Here is a 20,988-nt window from a genome sequence, read left to right on the forward strand (position 1 = left end):
GTGATGGCTGGCCCTTTACTCTCAAAAGAGTCGCTATGTCAGTGGCTGTACTGTTGCAATGGCGGCGTTCGCGCCTCTTCAGAAGCTGCTATTAGGGATCGCCACTAAAAGTTGGGTCACAAAGAAATTGACCAGTATGTCCAGGATAGCTATCTATCTCTATCTTCTTTTTATGTGTGTGTGTCTGAACTATAATCATGTGGGGAAGTTATGGATGGGGAAATCTAGATAATGTTAAACATAATATAGCTCCCGGATTGTAGGAGTTTAGCCCATAGTTGAGTTTGGTTTGTAGGGAGATTATGAATGAATGTGTTCACTCTATGGTTTATTCCCATCCATTTAACACTGTATAATCATCTTCAGGCACCCTGCATTTAGGAGTATTAGTCACAGATAGGTACTGTGTTAAAGGGACACTGAACCCAAATTTTTTCTTTTGTGATTCGGATAGAGCATGCAATTAAAGCAATTTTCTAATTTACTTCTATTATCAAATTTTCTTCATTTTCTTGGTATCTTTATTTGAAATGCCAGAATCTAAGTTTAGATACCGGCCCATTTTTGGTGAACAACCTGGGTTGTTCTTGCTGATTGGTGGATAAATTAATGCACCAATAAAAAAGTGCTGTCCAGAGTCTGAACCAAAAAAGCTTACATGCCTTCTATATCAAATAAAGATAGCAAGAGAATAAAGAAAAATTGTTAATAGGAGTAAATTAGAAAGTTGATTAAAATTGCATGCTCTATCTGAATCACAAAAGAAAAAAATTTGGGTTCAGTGTCCCTTTAATATTTTTACAAAACTAGTGATTTGTTGCAATTTTTGTTTAAGCAATTGAATATTGTTACATCTGATGGAGATTACTAATATAGAAGGTAAATCACTATAACTATTCCTTTAAAAAAAAATATTTGATCAAGAGTGGTAGATGTGTGTATATTACTTGTTACTTAAGGGAGTAATAGGATCTTTAATAACTCTGTGAACAGATAAGTTTGCCTTATACTTTTGTGCATGTGTAGGGTGATTTGATTGCACACCCTTACTTAACCCCTTAACGACCAACGACATATGGGGTAAGTCCTGCAAAAAACTAAATTTATGCTTACCTGATAAATTTATTTCTCTTGTGGTGTATCCAGTCCACGGATCATCCATTACTTGTGGGATATTCTCATCCCAACAGGAAGCTACAAGAGGATCACCCACAGCAGAGCTGTCTATATAGCTCCTTCTCTAACTGCCACTCCCAGTCATTCGACCGAAGACAAGCAAGAGAAAGGAGAAACCATAGGGTGCAGTGGTGACTGTAGTTTAAAAATAAAACACACCTGCCTTAAAATGACAGGGCGGGCCGTGGACTGGATACACCACAAGAGAAATAAATTTATCAGGTAAGCATAAATTTTGTTTTCTCTTGTAAGGTGTATCCAGTCCACGAATCATCCATTACTTGTGGGATACCAATACCAAAGCTATAGGACATGGATGAAGGGAGGGACAAGGCAGGTGCTTAAACGGAAGGCACCACTGCCTGCAAAACCTTTCTCCCAAAAATAGCCTCAGAAGAAGCAAAAGTATCAAATTTATAGAATTTTGAAAAAGTATGAAGCGAAGACCAAGTCGCCGCCTTACAAATCTGTTCAACAGAAACCTCATTCTTAAAAGCCCATGTGGAAGCTACCGCTCTAGTAGAATGAGCTGTAATCCTTTCAGGAGGCTGCTGGCCAGCAGTCTCATAAGCTAAGCATATTATACTCCTTAGCCAAAAAGAAAGAGAAGTTGCCGAAGCCTTTTGGCCTCTCCTCTGTCCAGAGTAGACAACAAACAATGCAGATGTTTGACGAAAATCTTTAGTAGCTTGTAAATAAAACTTTAAAGCACGAACCACGTCAAGATTGTGTAAAAGACGTTCCTTCTTTGAAGAAGGATTAGGACACAGTGACGGTACAACAATCTCCTGATTAATATTTTTATTAGATACCACCTTAGGTAGAAAACCAGGTTTGGTACGTAACACTACCTTATCAGAATGAAAAATGAGATAAGGAGAATCACATTGTAAAGCAGATAACTCCGGAACTCTTCGAGCCGAGGAGATAGCTACTAAAAACAAAACTTTCCAAGATAAGAGCTTAATATCTATGGAATGCAAAGGTTCAAACTAAATTTAAACTCCAAGGCGGAGCAACAGGTTTAAACACAGGCTTAATTCTGACTAAAGCCTGACAAAACGCCTGCACGTCTGGAACCTCAGCCAGACGTTTGTGCAAAAGAATAGACAGAGCAGAAATCTGTCCCTTTAAGGAACTTGCTGACAAACCCTTCTCCAATCCATCTTGGAGAAAAGATAATATCCTAGGAATCCTGACCTTACTCCATGAGTAACCCTTGGATTCACACCAATGAAGATATTTACACCATATCTTATGATAGATTTTCCTGGTGACAGGCTTTCGCGCCTGTATTAAGGTATCAATGACCGACTCTGAGAAACCACGCTTTGATAAAATCAAGCGTTCAATCTCCAAGCAGTCAGCCGCAGAGAAATTAGATTTGGATGGTTGAAAGGACCCTGAAGTAGAGGGTCCTGTCTCAGAGGCAGAGTCCATGGTGGAAAGGATGACATGTCCACCAGATCTGCATACCAAGTCCTGCATGGCCACGCAGGTGCTATCAAAATCACTGATGCTCTCTCCTGCTTGACCTTGGCAATCAGACGAGGGAGCAGAGGAAACGGTGGAAACACATAAGCCAGGTTGAAGGACCAAGGTGCTGCTAGAGCATCTATCAGCGCTGCCTTGGGATCCCTGGACCTGGATCCGTAACAAGGAAGCTTGGCGTTCTGGCGAGACGCCATGAGATCCAGTTCTGGTTTGCCCCAACGTTGAATCAACTGTGCAAACACCTCCGGATGGAGCTCCCACTCCCCCGGATGAAAAGTCTGTCGATTTAGAAAATCCGCCTCCCAGTTCTCTACTCCTGGGATATGGATAACTGATAGGTGGCAAGAGTGAATCTCTGTCCAACGAATTATCTTTGAAACCTCCAACATCGCTAGGGAACTCCTTGTTCCCCCTTGATGGTTGATGTAAGCTACAGTCATGATGTTTTCCGACTGAAATCTGATGAACCTCACTGCCGCTAGCTGAGGCCAAGCCTGAAGAGCATTGAATATCGCTCTTAGTTCCAGAATGTTTATTGGAAGGAGAGCCTCCTCCTGAGTCCATGACCCCTGAGCCTTCAGAGAGTTCCAGACTGCCCCCCAGCCCAGAAGGCTGGCATCTGTTGTTACTATTGTCCAATCTGGCCTGCGGAAGGTCATACCTTTGGACAGATGGACTCGAGATAGCCACCAGAGAAGAGAATCCCTGGTCTCTTAATCCAGATTTAGTAGAGGGGACAAATCTGTGTAATCCCCATTCCACTGACTGAGCATGCAGAGTTGCAGCGGTCTGAGATGTAAGCGGGCAAACGGCACTATGTCCATTGCCGCTACCATTAAGCCGATTACTTCCATACACTGAGCCACCGAAGGGCGAGAAGTAGAATAAAGAACACGGCAGGAATTTAGAAGTTTTGACAACCTGGCCTCTGTCAGGTAAATCCTCATTTCTACAGAATCTTTCAGAGTTCCCAGGAAGGAAACTCTTGTGAGAGGGGATAGAGAACTCTTCTTTTCGTTCACTTTCCACCCATGAGACCTCAGGAATGCCAGAACAATGTCCGTATGGGACTCTGCAATTTGGAAATTCGACGCCTGTATCAGAATGTCATCTAAGTAAGGGGCTACTGCCTTAGGACCGCCAGAAGTGACCCCAAAACCTTCGTAAAGATTCTTGGTGCCGTAGCTAACCCAAAGGGAAGAGCCACAAACTGGTAATGCCTGTCTAGGAAGGTGAACCTGAGAAACAGATGATGATCTTTGTGTATCGGAATGTGAAGATAAGCATCCTTTAAGTCCACGGTAGTCATGTATTGACCCTCCTGGATCATAGTTAGGATGGTTCGAATAGTCTCCATCTTGAAAGATGGGACCCTGAGAAATTTGTTTAGGATCTTGAGATCTAAGATTGCTCTGAAGGTTCCTTCTTTCTTGGGAACCACAAATAGATTTGAATAGAATCCTTGCCCCTGTTCCTCCTTTGGAACTGGGTGGATCACTCCCATAACTAGGAGGTCTTGAACACAATGTAAGAATGCCTCTCTCTTTATCTGGTCTGCAGATAATTGTGAAAGGTGAAATCTTCCTTTTGGGGAAGAAGCTTTGAAGTCCAGAAGATATCCCTGGGACACAATTTCCAATGCCCAGGGATCCTGGACATCTCTTGCCCAAGCCTGGGCGAAGAGAGAAAGTCTGCCCCCTACTTGATCCGTTACTGGATCAGGGGCCAATCTTTCATGCTGTCTTAGTGGCAGCAGCAGGCTTCTTGGCCTGTTTACCTTTGTTCCAAGCCTGGTTAGGTCTCCAGACCGGCTTGGACTGGGCAAAATTTCCCTCTTGTTTTGTATTAGAGGAAAATGATGCCGCGCTCGTCTTAAAGTTTCGAAAGGCACAAAAATTAGTTTGTTTGGTCCTTAATTTGTTAGACCTATCCTGAGGAAGGGCATGACCTTTTCCTCCAGTAATATCAGAAATGATCTCCTTCAGTCCAGGCCCGAATAGGGTCTGCCCCTTGAAGGGAATATTGAGAAGCTTAGACTTTGATGTAACGTCAGCTGACCAGGATTTAAGCCATAGCGCCCTACGCGCCTGAGTAGCAAAACCTGAGTTCTTAGCCGTTAGTTTAGTTAAATGAACAACGGCGTCAGAAACAAAAGAATTGGCTAGCTTAAGCGCTCTAAGCTTGTCAAGTATATCATCCAATGGAGTTTCTACCTGTAAGGCCTCTTCCAGAGACTCAAACCAGAAGGCCACAGCAGCAGTGACCGGGGCAATGCATGCAAGAGGCTGGAGAATAAAACCTTGTTGAATAAACATTTTCTTAAGGTAACCCTCTAACTTTTTATCCATTGGATCTAGGAAAGCACAACTGTCCTCGAAGGGGATAGTTGTACGCTTAGCTAGGGTAGAAACTGCTCCCTCCACCTTAGGGACCGTTTGCCATAAGTCCCGTGTAGCGGCATCTATTGGAAACATTTTCTTAAAAATAGGAGGGGGAGAGAACGGTACACCTGGTCTATCCCATTCCTTAGTAATAATTTCTGAAAACCTTTTAGGTATTGGAAAAAACATCAGTGTAAACAGGCACTGCATAGTATTTATCCAATCTACACAATTTCTCTGGCACTATAATGGTGTCACAGTCATCCAGAGTACCTAAAACCTCCCTGAGCAACATGTGGAGGTGTTCAAGCTTAAATTTAAATGTTGACATATCAGAATCAGGTTGAAGCATCTTCCCTGAGTCAGAAAAATCACCCACAGAAAGAAGCTCTCCTGCCTCAGCTTCTGCATATTGTGAGGGGATATCAGACATAGCTACTAAAGCGTCAGAGTGCTCTGTATTTTTTCTAGCCCCAGAGCTGTCTCGCTTTCCTTGTAACCCTGGTAGTTTGGACAATACCGCTGTAAGGGTATGATCCATAACTGCCGCCATGTCTTGTAAAGTAAACGCCATGGGCGCACTAGATGTACTTGGCGCCTCTTGAGCGGGAGTCCCTTGAGCGGGAGTCAAAGGTTCTGACACGTGGGGCGAGTTAGTCGGCATAACTTCCCCCTTGTCAGTTTCCTCTGGTGATAAATTTTTTTAAAGACAGAATATGATCTTTATAACTTAAAGTAAAATCAGTACATTTGGTACACATTCTAATAGGGGGTTCCACAATGGCTTCTAAACATAATGAACAAGGAGTTTCCTCTATGTCAGACATGTTTAAACAGACTAGCAATGAGACTAGCAAGCTTGGAAAACACTTTGATAAATGTAAACAAGCAAAAAATAAAAACGGTACTGTGCCTTTAAGAGAAACACATTTTGTCAGAAATTGAAAAACAGTGATAAAAAACAGTAAATCTTACGAAATTTTTACAGTGTGTATAATAGACTAACAGAGCATTGCAACCACTTGCAAATGGATGATTAACCCTTTAGTTTCAAAACCGGATCAAAAAAACGATATAAACGTTTTTCAACAGTCACAACAAACTGCCACAGCTCTGCTGTGGCCCTACCTGCCCATATAACGACTTTGAAAGGCACAAAAACCCTTTAGAGAGGTCCTAAGTGTTCAGGGGACTCCTTCAGGGAATCTGGATGTCTCAAGCTGCAAAATCTAATGCGCATTTAGGCGCGAAAATAGGCCCCTCCCAACCTGTATTCACAGTGAGAGGGCCTAACAAAACTATCCCTAGGCAAAATCTAGCCAGCCATGTGGAAAAAACTGGGCCCCAATAAAGTTTTATCACCAATATGTATAAAAAAACGTTTAAACATTTCCAGCAAACGTTTTATTTTTCAGTAATGTGAGAAAGTAATAAGAATATTACCTTTTACAGCAAGCATGATACTAGTCGTTATTAAATCACTGTAATCAGGCTTACCTTAAATAAATCTGGTATTAACAGCATTTTCTAGCATATTCATTTCTCTAGAAAAATTTAAACTGCACATACCTCATAGCAGGAGACCCTGCACGCCATTCCCCCAGCTGAAGTTACCTCTCTCTTCAGTTATGTGTGAGAACAGCAATGGATCTTAGTTACAACCTGCTAAGATCATCAAAGACCACAGGCAGACTCTTCTTCTACTTTCTGCCTGAGGCTAAAATAGTACAACTCCGGTACCATTTGAAAATAACAAACTTTTGATTGAAGATAAACTAAATAAAAACACCACATCTCTCTAGCTACTTCCTTTCTTGTCGAGAGCTGCAAGAGAATGACTGGGAGTGGCAGTTAGAGGAGGAGCTATATAGACAGCTCTGCTGTGGGTGATCCTCTTGCAGCTTCCTGTTGGGAAGGAGAATATCCCACAAGTAATGAATGATCCGTGGACTGGATACACCTTACAAGAGAAAAATGCAGTTAACGACCCAGGCCGCGATCCGATATCCGTCATAGTTTTTGGCGCAAGCAAGGGAACCCGCGCCGCCCGTAATTTCACCTTGCAACTCAAGCTATCCAATATACTGCGCCATCAGATGCTAAACTGGCGTAAGTAGGAAAAACCGGCGATCAACTAAAAGGTGCGCAAATACACATTTTAGTCGTCGCAAGTATTTACGCCAGTATTTTGTTCACGTAAAGTCTCAATAAAGTGTCGTTTTATGCAAATTAGGCTACGAATTGTAAAAAACAACGGACAGTTCTAAAAGTGAGTGGGAGTGAGTGTGAGTGTGTGTAGTTTGAGGATGACAGGGAGAGCTAGGGCGGGGGGGAGGAGGAAAGGGGAGTTGCAGGGAGAGGATTATGGACAGGAGGAGAGATAGAAGGGAGGATGGGAGTGGGTTTGCCCCAAGGCCAGGCACACTCAGAAGAGGGATAGAGGGTGCACATGGGGATAGAAGGGGGGAGGAGGGAGAGGATAGGGAGGCACCCACACCAGGGACATCCTAGGGAGGGAGCCAGGTGGCCCAGGACGAGGAGCGCATGAGGTGCCCCAACTTCTCTTTTGTCGAAAACCTCGCGCTAGTCCAGGCCGTCATGGAGAACCACACTGCCCTCTTTGGCCAAGAGAAGGGCAAAGGAGTTGCCCCGAAGGCGTAAAGATGCATGGCTGAAGGTCGAGGAGGCAGTCAACAGCGTGGCCCAGCAGAGGAGGAATGTGGATGGGCTCAAGAAAAGGTGGAATGACTGCAAGAGGCGGGTGAAGGAGAAAATGGGCAAAGAAGCCATGTACCAGAGGGGAACATGCGGTGGTCCTCCCCATGAGGCGGAATATAATGAGTGGCAGGAGATCATTTGCAGGTCCCTGAGCGTCACAGCAGTCCGTGGACTTCCAGGGGTTCGTGACTCAGGGGCTGCAACATCAGCATGCTGGTGAGTAACATCCCACACACCAGTATTATATGTATTTGAGATATAACATCCTTTAATGTCACACATTCATGTACACAATGAGGAGCATGGTATTTGGCCTACTAACAAAAACATCTACAATTATATTTCACATTAAAGGGACATTAAACACAATCTTTTTATGTCATTATTCAGATAGAGAATACAGTTTTAAACAACATCCCAATTTAGTTCTATTATCTAATTTGCTTCATTATTTTGTTATTCTTTGTTTATTAAATATCAATGCACATGGGTGAGCCAATCACATGAGGCATTGATGTGCAGCCCCCAATTAGCAGCTTCTGAGCCTATCTAGATATGCCTTTCAGCTAAGAATATCAATAGAATGAAGCAAATTAGGTCATAGAAGTAAATTACAAAGTTGTTTATAATTGCATGCTCTAGCGGAATCATGAAAGAATAAAAATGGGTTTAATGTCCATTTAATGCTACTTAACACATTGAAATTCATGAGGTGGAATAGTTAAATACTAACATGTCTCGGAGTAACACAGGCCACAAGCCACATGTAGAGTTTTCAGTAAATGGACACTATAGCCATCACAATACTTTTAGCTCAAGAAAGCACGTTATGTGCCTACATCAGGCTAAAGGAAATTGAGTGACCATAGTGTCACTTAAAGAGCACATTTTCTCCATCACTGACATGTACACAGAACTATTGTATGAAACACATACATGTATACTTGACATATTAAAATCCCTCATATCACAAATCACAATGTGCACATGCATGTTATAGAGTTTGACATGAGAATGAGTATAGGCCCTAGCATGTATCAATGTACATTATATGCCCACATGGATATATATATGATTGTACTAATACCTCTTATCATTTGACTCCTCCACAGAACCTCCTGTCACCAGGGTGCAAATGGGCATACATCCACCGCAACCACCAGGCCAGAGAATGCCTCCACCGCAACCACCAGGCCAGAGAATGCCTCCACCACAACCACCAGGCCAGAGAATGCCTCCACCACAACCACCAGGCCAGAGAATCCATCAACAGTATGCTCCCAGGCATGAGCTATGTTGGATTGCCTCTGTTGAGGACCCATACGTCATGCCACCAACTTTGGAAGAGGAGCCCTGGCAGGAGGACTATTCTTTTGGTTTTGAGGGGGAGCCAAGTCATCCCCAAAGGGTAGATATCTTTACCCCCCTCCCAATATCAGGCCAGTCAGGACTTTTACCAACAGGACATACAAACTGGACAGGCTGAGTGGTCGCACACCAGTCGGCAATGGGACTACCAGTCCACCCGGAGAGCTCCACCATCTGCTTCCCTTGGAAGAGCTCCAGCATCTGAAGAGGAGCATATAGCTGTCATAGTTCCTCAGCAACCACCAGCTGTCATAGTTCCTCAGCAACCACCAGCTGTCATAGTTCCCGAGGAAGCACCAGCTGTCATAGTTCCTCAACAACCACCAGCTATCATAGTTCCTCAGCAACTACCAGCTGTCATAGTTACTCAGCACCCACCAGCTGTCATAGTTCCCGATGCAGCAGAAGCTGAGGATGTTCCAGATGCAACAGCAGCTAGAGGTGAACCTGCGCCTATAATCCCTGCTGGTCAACAGCCTGTAGATCATCTGTCTTCTGAGCTGGGCGACAAATACAGCAAGCTGTGAGAGAATACAGAGAGACCAACGCAGGTTTTACAGGAGCCAACAGACCTTACTCCAGCGTTCCATTGAGCTACAACGGGACATGGCAGCATCTTTAAATGGTATAGTCCAGAACCAATCTCAGATGATGAGTTATTTCGGATATGCAGATACAGACTGATAACAGAAGGTGGGAACAAAACCAACTGTTGGGTATATTGGTGGAGCATTTCACACACCAGCAGGGCACTGCCTCCAGCCTCTCATCTGTGGCCAGCACTCCTGCAGAATCCTCTGAATCCACACAACCCAGGAGAACCAGGAGAGCCACTCCAGGCACCTCAGCCCCCTCATCTAAGAAACCTAAAAAAATAAATATTGTTATATTTCAGCCTAAATCTTGTCCTCTGTTGTTTACCATATAATTGTCATCCACATCCATGTGAGGGGTGTTTTAGTACACTAATATTTTTGAAACATATAATAAGACCTGTGTGGAAATGGCCCAAAAAAGGTAATATCATCATGTTTATGACATATTCATGTTCTATAAACCACATCACATAGTTGTGTATGAAGGGTACATATAGTGATGTTCACTTTTAAGGTGTAAATCAAGGTTTCTCACATCCAATAGAAATTGACACATGTGCAGGGATAGGCACGAGCCAAGGCTGTGGCGGACATTTTCTAAGGTAAAGACCTTTAGTGAAGGACACCTTGCCTATTCCTGCACATGGGTATATATATCTAATTAATAATCGGCTAGATTTAGAGTTGGGCGGTAGCTGTCAAAACCAGTGTTAGAGGCTCCTAACGCTGGTTTTTACCGCCGTCTGGTATTTGGAGTCAGTCAGGAAAGGGTCTAACGCTCACTTTACAGCCGCGACTTTTCCATACCGCAGATCCCCCTACGCCATTTGCGTATCCTATCTTTTCAATGGGATCTTTCTAACGCCGGTATTTAGAGTCGTGGCTGAAGTGAGCGTTAGAAATCTAACGACAAAACTCCAGCCGCAGAAAAAAAACAGGAGTTAAGAGCTTTCTGGGCTAACGCCGGTTTATAAAGCTCTTAACTACTGTGCTCTAAAGTACACTAACACCCATAAACTACCTATGTACCCCTAAACCGAGGTCCCCCCACATCGCCGCCACTCTATTAAATTTTTTAACCCCTAATCTGCCGCTCCGTACACCGCCGCCAGCTACGTTATCCCTATGTACCCCTAATCTGCTGCCCCTAATACCGCTGACACCTATATTATATTTTTTTAACCCCTAATCTGCCCCCCCCCCAAACATCGCCGCCACCTGCCTACACTTATTAACCCCTAATCTGCCGACCGGACCGCGCCGCTATTATAATAAAGTTATTAACCCCTAATCCTCCTCACTCCCGCCTCAATAACCCTATAATAAATAGTATTAACCCCTAATCTGCCCTCCCTAACATCGCCGACACCTAACTTCAAGCATTAACCCCTAATCTGCCGATCGGAGCTCACCGCTACTATAATACATTTTTTAACCCCTAAAGCTAATTCTAACCCTAACACCCCCCTAACTTAAATATAATTTAAATCTAACGAAATAAATTAACTATTGTTAAATAAATTATTCCTATTTAAAGCTAAATACTTACCTGTAAAATAAACCCTAATATAGCTACAATATAAATTATAATTATATTGTAGCTATTTTAGGATTTATATTTATTTTACAGGTAACTTTGTAATTATTTTAACCAGGTACAATAGCTATTAAATAGTTAATAACTATTTAATAGTTACCTAGTTAAAATAATTACAAAATTACCTGTAAAATAAATCCTAACCTAAGTTACAATTAAACCTAACACTACACTAGCAATACATTAATTAAATAAAATACCTACAATTACCTACAATTAAACCTAACACTACACTATCAATAAATTAATTAAATACAATACCTACAAATAAATACATTTAAATAAACTAACTAAAGTACAAAAAATAAAAAAGAACTAAGTTACAAAAAATAATTTTTTTTTACAAACATTAGAAAAATATTACAACAATTTTAAACTAATTACACCTACTCTAAGCCCCCTAATAAAATAACAAAGCCCCCCAAAATAAAAAAATGCCCTACCCTATTCCACATTAAAAAAGTTCAAAGCTCTTTTACCTTACCAGCCCTTAAAAGGACCTTTTGTGGGGCATGCCCCAAAGAATTCAGCTCTTTTGCCTGTAAAAAAAACACATACAATACCCCCCCCAACATTAAAACCCACCACCCACATACCCCTAATCTAACCCAAACCCCCCTTAAATAAACTTAACACTACCCCCCTGAAGATCTTCCTACCTTGTCTTCACCATGCCAGGTATCACCGATCGATCCAGAAGAGCCTCTGATGTCTTCATCCAAGCCCAGGCGGGGGGCTGAAGAGTGACGTCCATCCTCCGGCTGAAGTCTTGATCCAAGCGGGCCGAAGAGGACATCCGGACCGGCAAACATCTTCATCCAAGCCGCATCTTCTATGTTCTTCAATCTGATGACGACCGGATGATCTTCAAGACCTCCAGTGCGGATCCATCCATCTTCACCGATGACTTCCCGACGAATGACGGTTCCTTTAAGGGACCTTATCCAAGATGGCGTCCCTCGAATTCCAATTGGCTGATAGGATTCTATCAGCCAATCGGAATTAAGGTAGGAAAATTCTGATTGGCTGATGGAATCCGATTGAGCTCGCATTCTATCGGAATATATGTGCTTACTTAAAACTGTCAAATATGTGGTATAGTACATATTAGAGTATAAGCGAATATTGGAAGCTGTTTGGCAAGGGGGCTGGGTCGGCAGCGTCAGCATTCTTTTAACCTATCATGTTCAGGACACATGGTATAAGTGTGTAGTTCGGATAGGCAGGTCATACAGCTAAGACTAAGGCCATTGGCCGAAACGCGTCAGCTGACCTGTGACGCTGCCGACACATCCGGATGCCTTGACATTACAGCAGAGTGACACGATACGCTGTTTGTATTTTAACGTGTTTGAAAATAAAAAGTGGTTTTATTCAAGCAGACTCCCCGGTTTGCTTCACTCTCATTATAAATTTGTAAATCTTATCAGACTCATTAATAATAAACCTAGATCCCAGCTTCTAGTAAACAATGAATTCTCAATATATCACATTACAAAAAGTCACGCGGCAAGGGTGCCCTTTTTGACATTACTGTTTAACATCTCATTAGAACCTCTTGCGATATATTTGAGACAAGAAATAGAGGGAATCAAACTAGGTAGGCAGAGTGCGGTAATTTCACTTTATGCTGACAATTATTGTTTTTTTACTGTGTCTCTTAATAACTTGTTAAAATAGATTCACCAAATTGTGAATTAACAATGCACATCATATATTTTCCAATATGTTATACCTGTTTATTATTTACATAAAATATCATGCCTTTACAACTAAAAAACATTTTATAAATCCTGCATTTCTGCCCTCACCCTTAGCAATTGCAACTGTCTGTTCATTTCTGGATTTATAAAAAACATTTTATAAATCCTGCACTTCTGCCCTCACCCTTAGCAATTGCAACTGTCTGTTCAATTCTGAGGTTCATTAATATGCACAAACTCAGTGTTTGACTGGCACTTATGTGGACCAATCACCTAACACTTCACATTAAAACACTTGATACACCCATTCAATGAATCAAGTGTGACAGGCAGCAAAGGCTTGTTTATACAAGTGATCTTATAGGGTCTTCTCTAGACAGCCTTTTAACACACTTCTCATGATAGGCTCATTGTTACTCTATCACGGATAGGATGTTTCTTGCTCACTTCCCCATCACAATTGACAGATCTGCAGTTTTTTAATATCTGCAGTCTGTTCCAGATTTCTATATCTAAAGCTGCATTCAAGACATCTGTTCACAAAACAGTTATGGCACTATTATTTTCTTATTTAAGGAGTTACAGCTCTACTTTTGAATCAATAGTACTAATATAAATATCAAATTAAACAGTTATGGAAAGTCTGCTCAAGACAATCATATGCTACCCTAATAAACCGTAAGTCAGCACTAATGTGTTATCTAACATTTGAGATCAATCAGTTAGTCTCAACAAGTGGCAACATTAATATTACGAGTATCAGACATGCAGCATACTGAGAAACTAAGGAGATTTAAATTGAGAGAATGTATAGGCAGTTATTTTAGATGCACTTTGGGTTTATTTATATAGATAATAGCAATGGTTCTATGATTTATATTAATTTTTAATATGTCCTATTGAGATAGACTTTGGACAAAAATGTTATGTTTAATGTAGTTTTTTTAGTTATTTTGTATTGTATGTTTTTATACATCTATTTATACATTGTATTTGTAAGGAGGTTTAACATGTTTAAATATCATCTTACCTACATGTGTTTACAAAGGTTACCTTAACAACCACACAAAGGTGATTATAGTTAGGTGTGGTTTTTTTGCCAATTGTGTTTCTGCTAATTGATTATCCAATCACAATAGCCCATTTGTTTTTAGATTTCTGTTAAATAGCAAGTGTTTTATAATGTTTGTTATAGCCTGATGAAACAGCCCTGAGCAGGCTGAGAAACGCGTCGCTGTGCTAATAAAGACTTTTTATACTTTTATACACTTGCTATTGTGTGTGTTTTTATCACCTCCTGTGATAAATTATATTATTGATCCTGGTTCCTGTTGAGGATTGCTGTTTTAAGTCTACTGGGCGACGTTTTGGCTCCAGTTTGCTGAGATTGCACCTGCAGGTGCCCACCATCTTGTAAGTGCAAGCAATTGGTATTATTTTCCCCTTGTCCTGATGATATTGGGCCATGTCGTGTTGCTTTTTCCTTTATCCATAGGCACATATACATTGGAGTGTCAGAGGATTCCTGACTGTCTCTGCGCTTTGGATACAGTGTGCTGAAACACTGAGAAGTGTCAGTCTGCTCTACTAGCACCAGTGGGGTGCTTTATGTTTGTGAGTATTCACATTCTCATATTGCTGCTCATTTTACCTGTACTGGCGATATTAGGCCATGGTGGCGCCTCTGTTTTTTATTCTTTTTTAGATTCCATACTACAGGATAGCCATCCTTTGACAGAGTGCAGCCTCAAACATCTGGAAATTGTCATTACCCTGGACTCATAGACTTTCACATTATCATTATTTGGTTTTGAATTGATTTTATTATTTTTTCCAATCTATGTTTATATTCTAGTAATATATATATATTCTTATATATATATATAGTTTTTTACTATTATCATTTTCAGCATTGCGGTTACTTACTTATGTCCACATTTTAGATTTTTTAGGGTTTTATTTATAGTTTTATAATTGTTGCTATTATCATATTTCTAGATTTAGGCCTGTTTTTTTTGTCGAGACATTACAAGCACTACCATATCACCTATTATATTGGAACTGAGGAAGCGCCCCCTAAGGGCGTGGTGTGTCCACTGAGTACACACCACTCTCTCCATACATGCTGACAATATAATCCTATTTCTACACAATACTTAAATTATACCGAAATGTTTAGATATTATAAATAATTACAGTAAATTCTCTGGATACAAAATTAATATTAAAAAAATCAGAAATTTTATGGATTTATAAAACATCTAAAAGCTGCACTTCACACGGGTTTCAAGAAGTACAATATATAAATTACTTAGGTCTCAAGTTGAGTAAAAATCCTAATAAATGGTATCAGCTTAACTATAAGAAACAATTTATCAATTTATCAAACGAGCTGGAAAGGTATAAGAGTCCACGGCTTGAGTAATTACTGTTGGGAATATCACTTCTGACCAGCAGAAGGAGGCAAAGAGCACCACATTTAAACTGGTAAGTATCACTCCCTTACACACAACCCCCAGTCATTCTGTTTGCCTTCAGGTGCATGGAGGAGGTGAAGTTTAGGTGTCTGAAGAAAAATTTAGATTTCATCTACAAGCAAGTTTTGGGATATAGCCATATTCCACGTCATTCCTTGCAGTCTGCATTTTCCTAACAATTGCTGGCCTAGTTTAGAAAGCTAGATTTGACTACTCTGTTCCTTCATTTACAAAGGTCTCTGTGAAGAACTGTGTCTTCTCATACCTTGTAACGGCCTACATGCCAGACAGCAGAGCAGGTAAGTGCTTTTTCTTCCAGTTGGGTAGAACATGCACTTAACAAATTAAAAGACACTGCTTTTTTATTGGGACATAGATAATCCTATTGTATGGGTTACACTGGGGCATGAATCAGACACTGTAACATTTGTAAGACTAACATTTAAACTCTTTTAAAAAAAAGGGTATTTATTTTGTGACACATATTTACTTGATAAAACAATACAAGTTTAAACTGAAAGTAAGGCTGAATTTTCTATTTCAGCAGTTTATTCATTTTCCCTTTGCTTTAAAATAAAACAATGCAACATTTTAAACTGTCAGGTTTGAAAAAAATGGATATTTCTGGTACTCAGTGTACCAGAAGTGGTGCCTCTCTGTGTCACAGCAGTAATTTGAGCAAATTTGAGCTTGGCCGTTGCGCTTACATGACCTTTTTTACTTCATAACGTTACTGAGGAAAAAGTTGTTTTTCTCCATTTCTGGGTAATCCAGTCTTAATTGGTAGCAGTAAGGCACCTCAGTAATAGAGGTGTGGGGTTGCCTGAGGGGTATTTTAGAAGTTTATTTGATGTTTATTAAATGTTTTCTTAACTTTTCTCACGTAATTTTAGCTGGGGATCGATCCTAATTTGGGATAAAATGTAAAGTGTATTTTTTCTTTGGCTTATTTTAATTGAAAAAGTTTTTTATTGATTTTTCCTCCTAGTTACATAAAAAAGAAAATGCAAATGTCACATCAACATAACTTAATACAAATTGAGGCATATCTCAGCAGGTCAGCATGTCATATAAACATCAATAAATTTTACTGTAAATTCCAGGTCACATTATGAACCAATTCAATATATTATCCATTATAATAATACACAGTACCTCTAACTCATCCTTACTCCCATCTCTTATTCCATAAGGATACCGGTCAACTAATACATCTATCAGAGAACTTACCAAATAATAAACACTTTCATAATTTAGGTTATTGACCAACAACCCTGGCCTCCGAATACATAATCCATTGTTCCCAGACAGAAATAAACTGTTCTTCAGTATCAAGCAAATTAGCTGCATTGTTATTCATTTGGTAATAGTAACCAATTTTATTTAAGATAATCTGAAAGTTAGGGACCTCGACTTTCCAATACTGGGCTATTGTTAACCTAACTATAGTAAAGATGGTAAATATGAACTTATTTCGTGCCCTGTTGAACCCTGGAACAGGCTCATGCAGAAGAGCTTGAGAAGCTGACACTCTAAAAGGACATCTAAAAATGTTGCTCAATAGACCAAAGGTTTGTGACCAAATGTTTGCTACCTGTGGGCAGTTCCACCACATGTGTGAGTAGGTACCAATCTCATCACACCCTCTCAGACATTTTCTATTACCTGTCTCTAGATTATGGAGTCTCGAGGGGTGAAAGTACCAACGAAAAGCAGTCTTCATGTAGTTTTCTTTTAAATGAGTGCATATGGAAAAGGAGGGTCCCCTAAACAGAACATCGTTCCATTTTTCTAAAGGCCAAGTAAATTGAAATTCTTCCTCCCACTTTTGCATATAAGGAAGCTTATGAGTCGTCAATGGAGAGTTAAAAATAGCATACAGTCCAGTAATGGTCCCTCTGATTCTCTGTCTAGCTAAGCAAATTTGTTCTAAGTATGTGGTGCTCCCCTTATATGAGTTACCTATCACCTCGCAAACTCTTGCCCTTAACTGAAGATACTGGTACCAACTGGGTCTATCCTGATCATTAAGGCTAGCATATGTGTTAAAGTCCATAAAGTTCTGTCCCCTCAAGGTGTCCGCAATTCTGTACAGCCCCCTATTGGCCCACTTATTCTGGAGCCCCAAGTCAAATGTAGTAGATAGTGTTACTAGCGGCATTGCCTTGGAAGTATCTGATATTAGCTTAAATTTAGCAGACAGAGTCCCATAGCAAGACAGAGTGTGCAACTGCTACAAAAGTTTTCCATATATTAGGCCTATGAGTTCTATTAGACCATAAAAGTTTATAAATTGGCTCCACCCCAACCATATCTGACTCCAGTTGTACCCACTGAATATTATCAACTTTATATTATACGATAATATGCTAGAAAATCTGGCAATCCCATTCCTCCCCCTCTTCTGCTTCTACAGAGAGTGTGTTTATTAGTTCTTGCACTCTTACCTTGCCAAATAAACGAAATTATATATTTCTGGAGTTGTGTAAGCATTTTGGTGGGCACTGAGACTGGTAAGCATCTAAATAGATATAATATTTTTGGGAGAATTGTCATTTTAACTCCAATGATCCTGCCATATAACGAAATTTTCAGTTTTTCCCATTTCTGAAGCAAGTTTTTAATCTGTGATATCAAAGGGGTATAGTTAAGTCGATAAAGATCCTTAATCTTATTTGTAAGCATCACTCCCAAATATCTCATTCCCCTCTCAGCCCATGAGAAAGAGAAATTAATCTCCATGAGTTTTTTTAGTGTTAGCTGGTAAATTGATACTAAGAGCCTCACACTTATCATTGTTGATTTTATAACCTGATATCGCAGCAAACTTATCTATAGTGGAATATAGTACTGGGAGAGAAATAAGTGGCTTTGTGATTGATAGAATAATATTGTCTGCAAAAAGACTGATTTTATATTCTTTTGCATTTATATTTATGCCTGTAATATCTACATTTCGTCTGATGTTGGCCGCTAAGGGTTCGATACACAGGGCAAATAAAAGCGGGGAGAGAGGGCATCCCTGTCTGGTACCATTTGCAATTTCAATGGGCTTTGACTTATACCCCCCGACCTTAACAAATGCTGAGGGATGAGAGTATATTGTGGAGATCGCTTTTCTAAAGTGACCCGTTATGCCAAATGCATCCAACACCCTATCCAGGTAGTCCCAGTAAATACGATCGAACGCCTTCTCTGCATCCAGAGAAAGGAACAGAGAAGGCATCCTGTTAACCAATGCAAGATTAATCAAATCAATCACCTTTCTCACGTTATCTGGGGCCTCCCTATTCGCTATGAACCCTACCTGATCCGGATGGACTAACTTAGGCATTCGTTTGTTAAGTCTGGTAGCTAAAATTTTAGAGAAAATCTTTATATCTTGATTAATTAAAGATATAGGGCGATAATTTTTGCAGTGTTGCTTATTTTTGCCCGGCTTCGGAATCACTGAAATCCGAGCTAGTAGGAATTCTTTCAGAACTTATCCCCCTTTTAACATGTGGTTAAATGTGTTCACCAATAAGGGGCCAAATTCGTCTAGAAATGTCATAAAAAATACCAGTATATCCATCCGGACCGTGTGCTTTATTGATTTTTAGGTGTTTGATTGTCTGTCTAATTTCAGCTAAAGTGATAGGTGCATTTAGTCCATCTACATCATCTGCATCAAGCTTAGGCAGGTCACCATGACCCAAAAATTCCTGGCAGTTTTCAAATTGTCGGGTATTCCTGTCTACCCGAGGGAGGGCATATAGTGATTGGTAATATGACGCAAATGTATCTGCTATAGTTTGTGGATGATTAGTGGTAGAACCATCTGGTTTCTGCAACTGTGGTATCGTTGTGAGCTGTGTCATATCTTTCAGTCTACAAACTAACATTCTATCCGGCTTGTTAGCGTGAATGAAATACTGTGTGTCAATAAGTTTTAGGGATCTAGATGCTTCCTGGGACAACAATTTATCTAGCTCCTCCCTTTTCTCATTTAATCTTTTGAGCGTGTTTGCGCTCTGAGTAGTGCAGTGATGAACGTGTAGTTGCTTAATGTCTTCCTTCAGTCTCTCACCATAGGTATGTGCCGCCTTTAATTTAGAGCTAGATTCTCTAATTAATATGCCTCTGGTAAAGGCCTTAAGCGCCCCCCACACATAGGACGGATTTTCTACTGACTGCTGATTGGAACCAATAAAAGCTCCAATTTCCTTCCTCAAAAACTCTAGGAATAATTTATCTGAAAAGGGTAGGGTTTAAGTGCCAACTCTTATTTCTAAGCGGATCTATTAAGCCTGAAAGTGACGTTAAAACCACATTATGGTCTGACCAAGTGCTAACTATTATGTCTGATTTCATAATTAATGGCGCCAATATTTGGCTCACCAGAATATGGTCAATTCTTGAATAGACCTTATGGGCTGAGGAATAAAAGGTATAGTCCCTATTTTTCCCATTCTGAACTCTCCAACTATCTAATAGGTTATGATCTAACAAAAAATCATACAGTACTTTTCTAAATTTCTGTGTTTGAGATACTGATCTCATCCCTGATCTGTCCATTTCCGGATCTACTATCATGTTGAAATCTCCCCCAATGATTAGCCTGTACTGTTTCCAGTACGTTAATAACCTACTGATTTTAACCAAGAACGGGGCTTGAGATTCATTAGGGGCATAGATGTTACCTATTACAACTGGGGTGTCATGGATTTTACCTCTAAGAATTATGTATCTACCCTGTGTATCTATAAAAGCCTCTTCTTCCTGGAAATTGATATTATTGTGCATAAGTATAGAGACACCACACTTTTTCCTACTACAAGTGGCATGATATTGCAACGAATACGCTCTGCCCAATATTTAGGGGTTGCAGTCTTGGTGAAATGTGTCTCCTGCATGAAAATAATGTGTGCCCCTAGGGATTTGTACATGTTAATGGCTTTTTCGCCTTTTTACATTGGAATGCAGACCTTTAACATTATGCGTAAGCACCTTAAGTGACATATATGTAACGATTAATATTCGCTTTCAACATGTGTACATTGCTAGACATTTTTTTAAATAACCGTAGTTCACCTCTCCCTAACAGGAGACGAGAACTTGCATGAAATGAACAAGATAAGGAGTGGACCCTAAATACAATCTTATACATTCGGTACCTGAAAACCAACGACTGTGAAGACCTTGACCTGCCGAGGAAAAAACAATAAACATTGCCAACAATAACATGAAACTGTAGAACTGAATATATAATCAACATTATTTGTAACCCGATATCCGGGTTTACGAGCATAACAAAAGAAAACAAAAAACAACCAGGGAAAACCTGTAAGAAAACTGTTAGCGGACTCAGTGGGAAGGGAAAGGGGAAAGGGAAGACAAGGAAAAAGGTCCAGCAAGAGGGTTATCAAGAATGAAGTCCACCAGGAACTCCAGGCTGAACCAGTGAACTGAATAAAAAGTAAGAACACTAGTCACTCT

This window comes from Bombina bombina, chromosome 5 (genome assembly GCF_027579735.1).
Source record: "Bombina bombina isolate aBomBom1 chromosome 5, aBomBom1.pri, whole genome shotgun sequence".
NCBI lineage: Eukaryota > Metazoa > Chordata > Amphibia > Anura > Bombinatoridae > Bombina > Bombina bombina.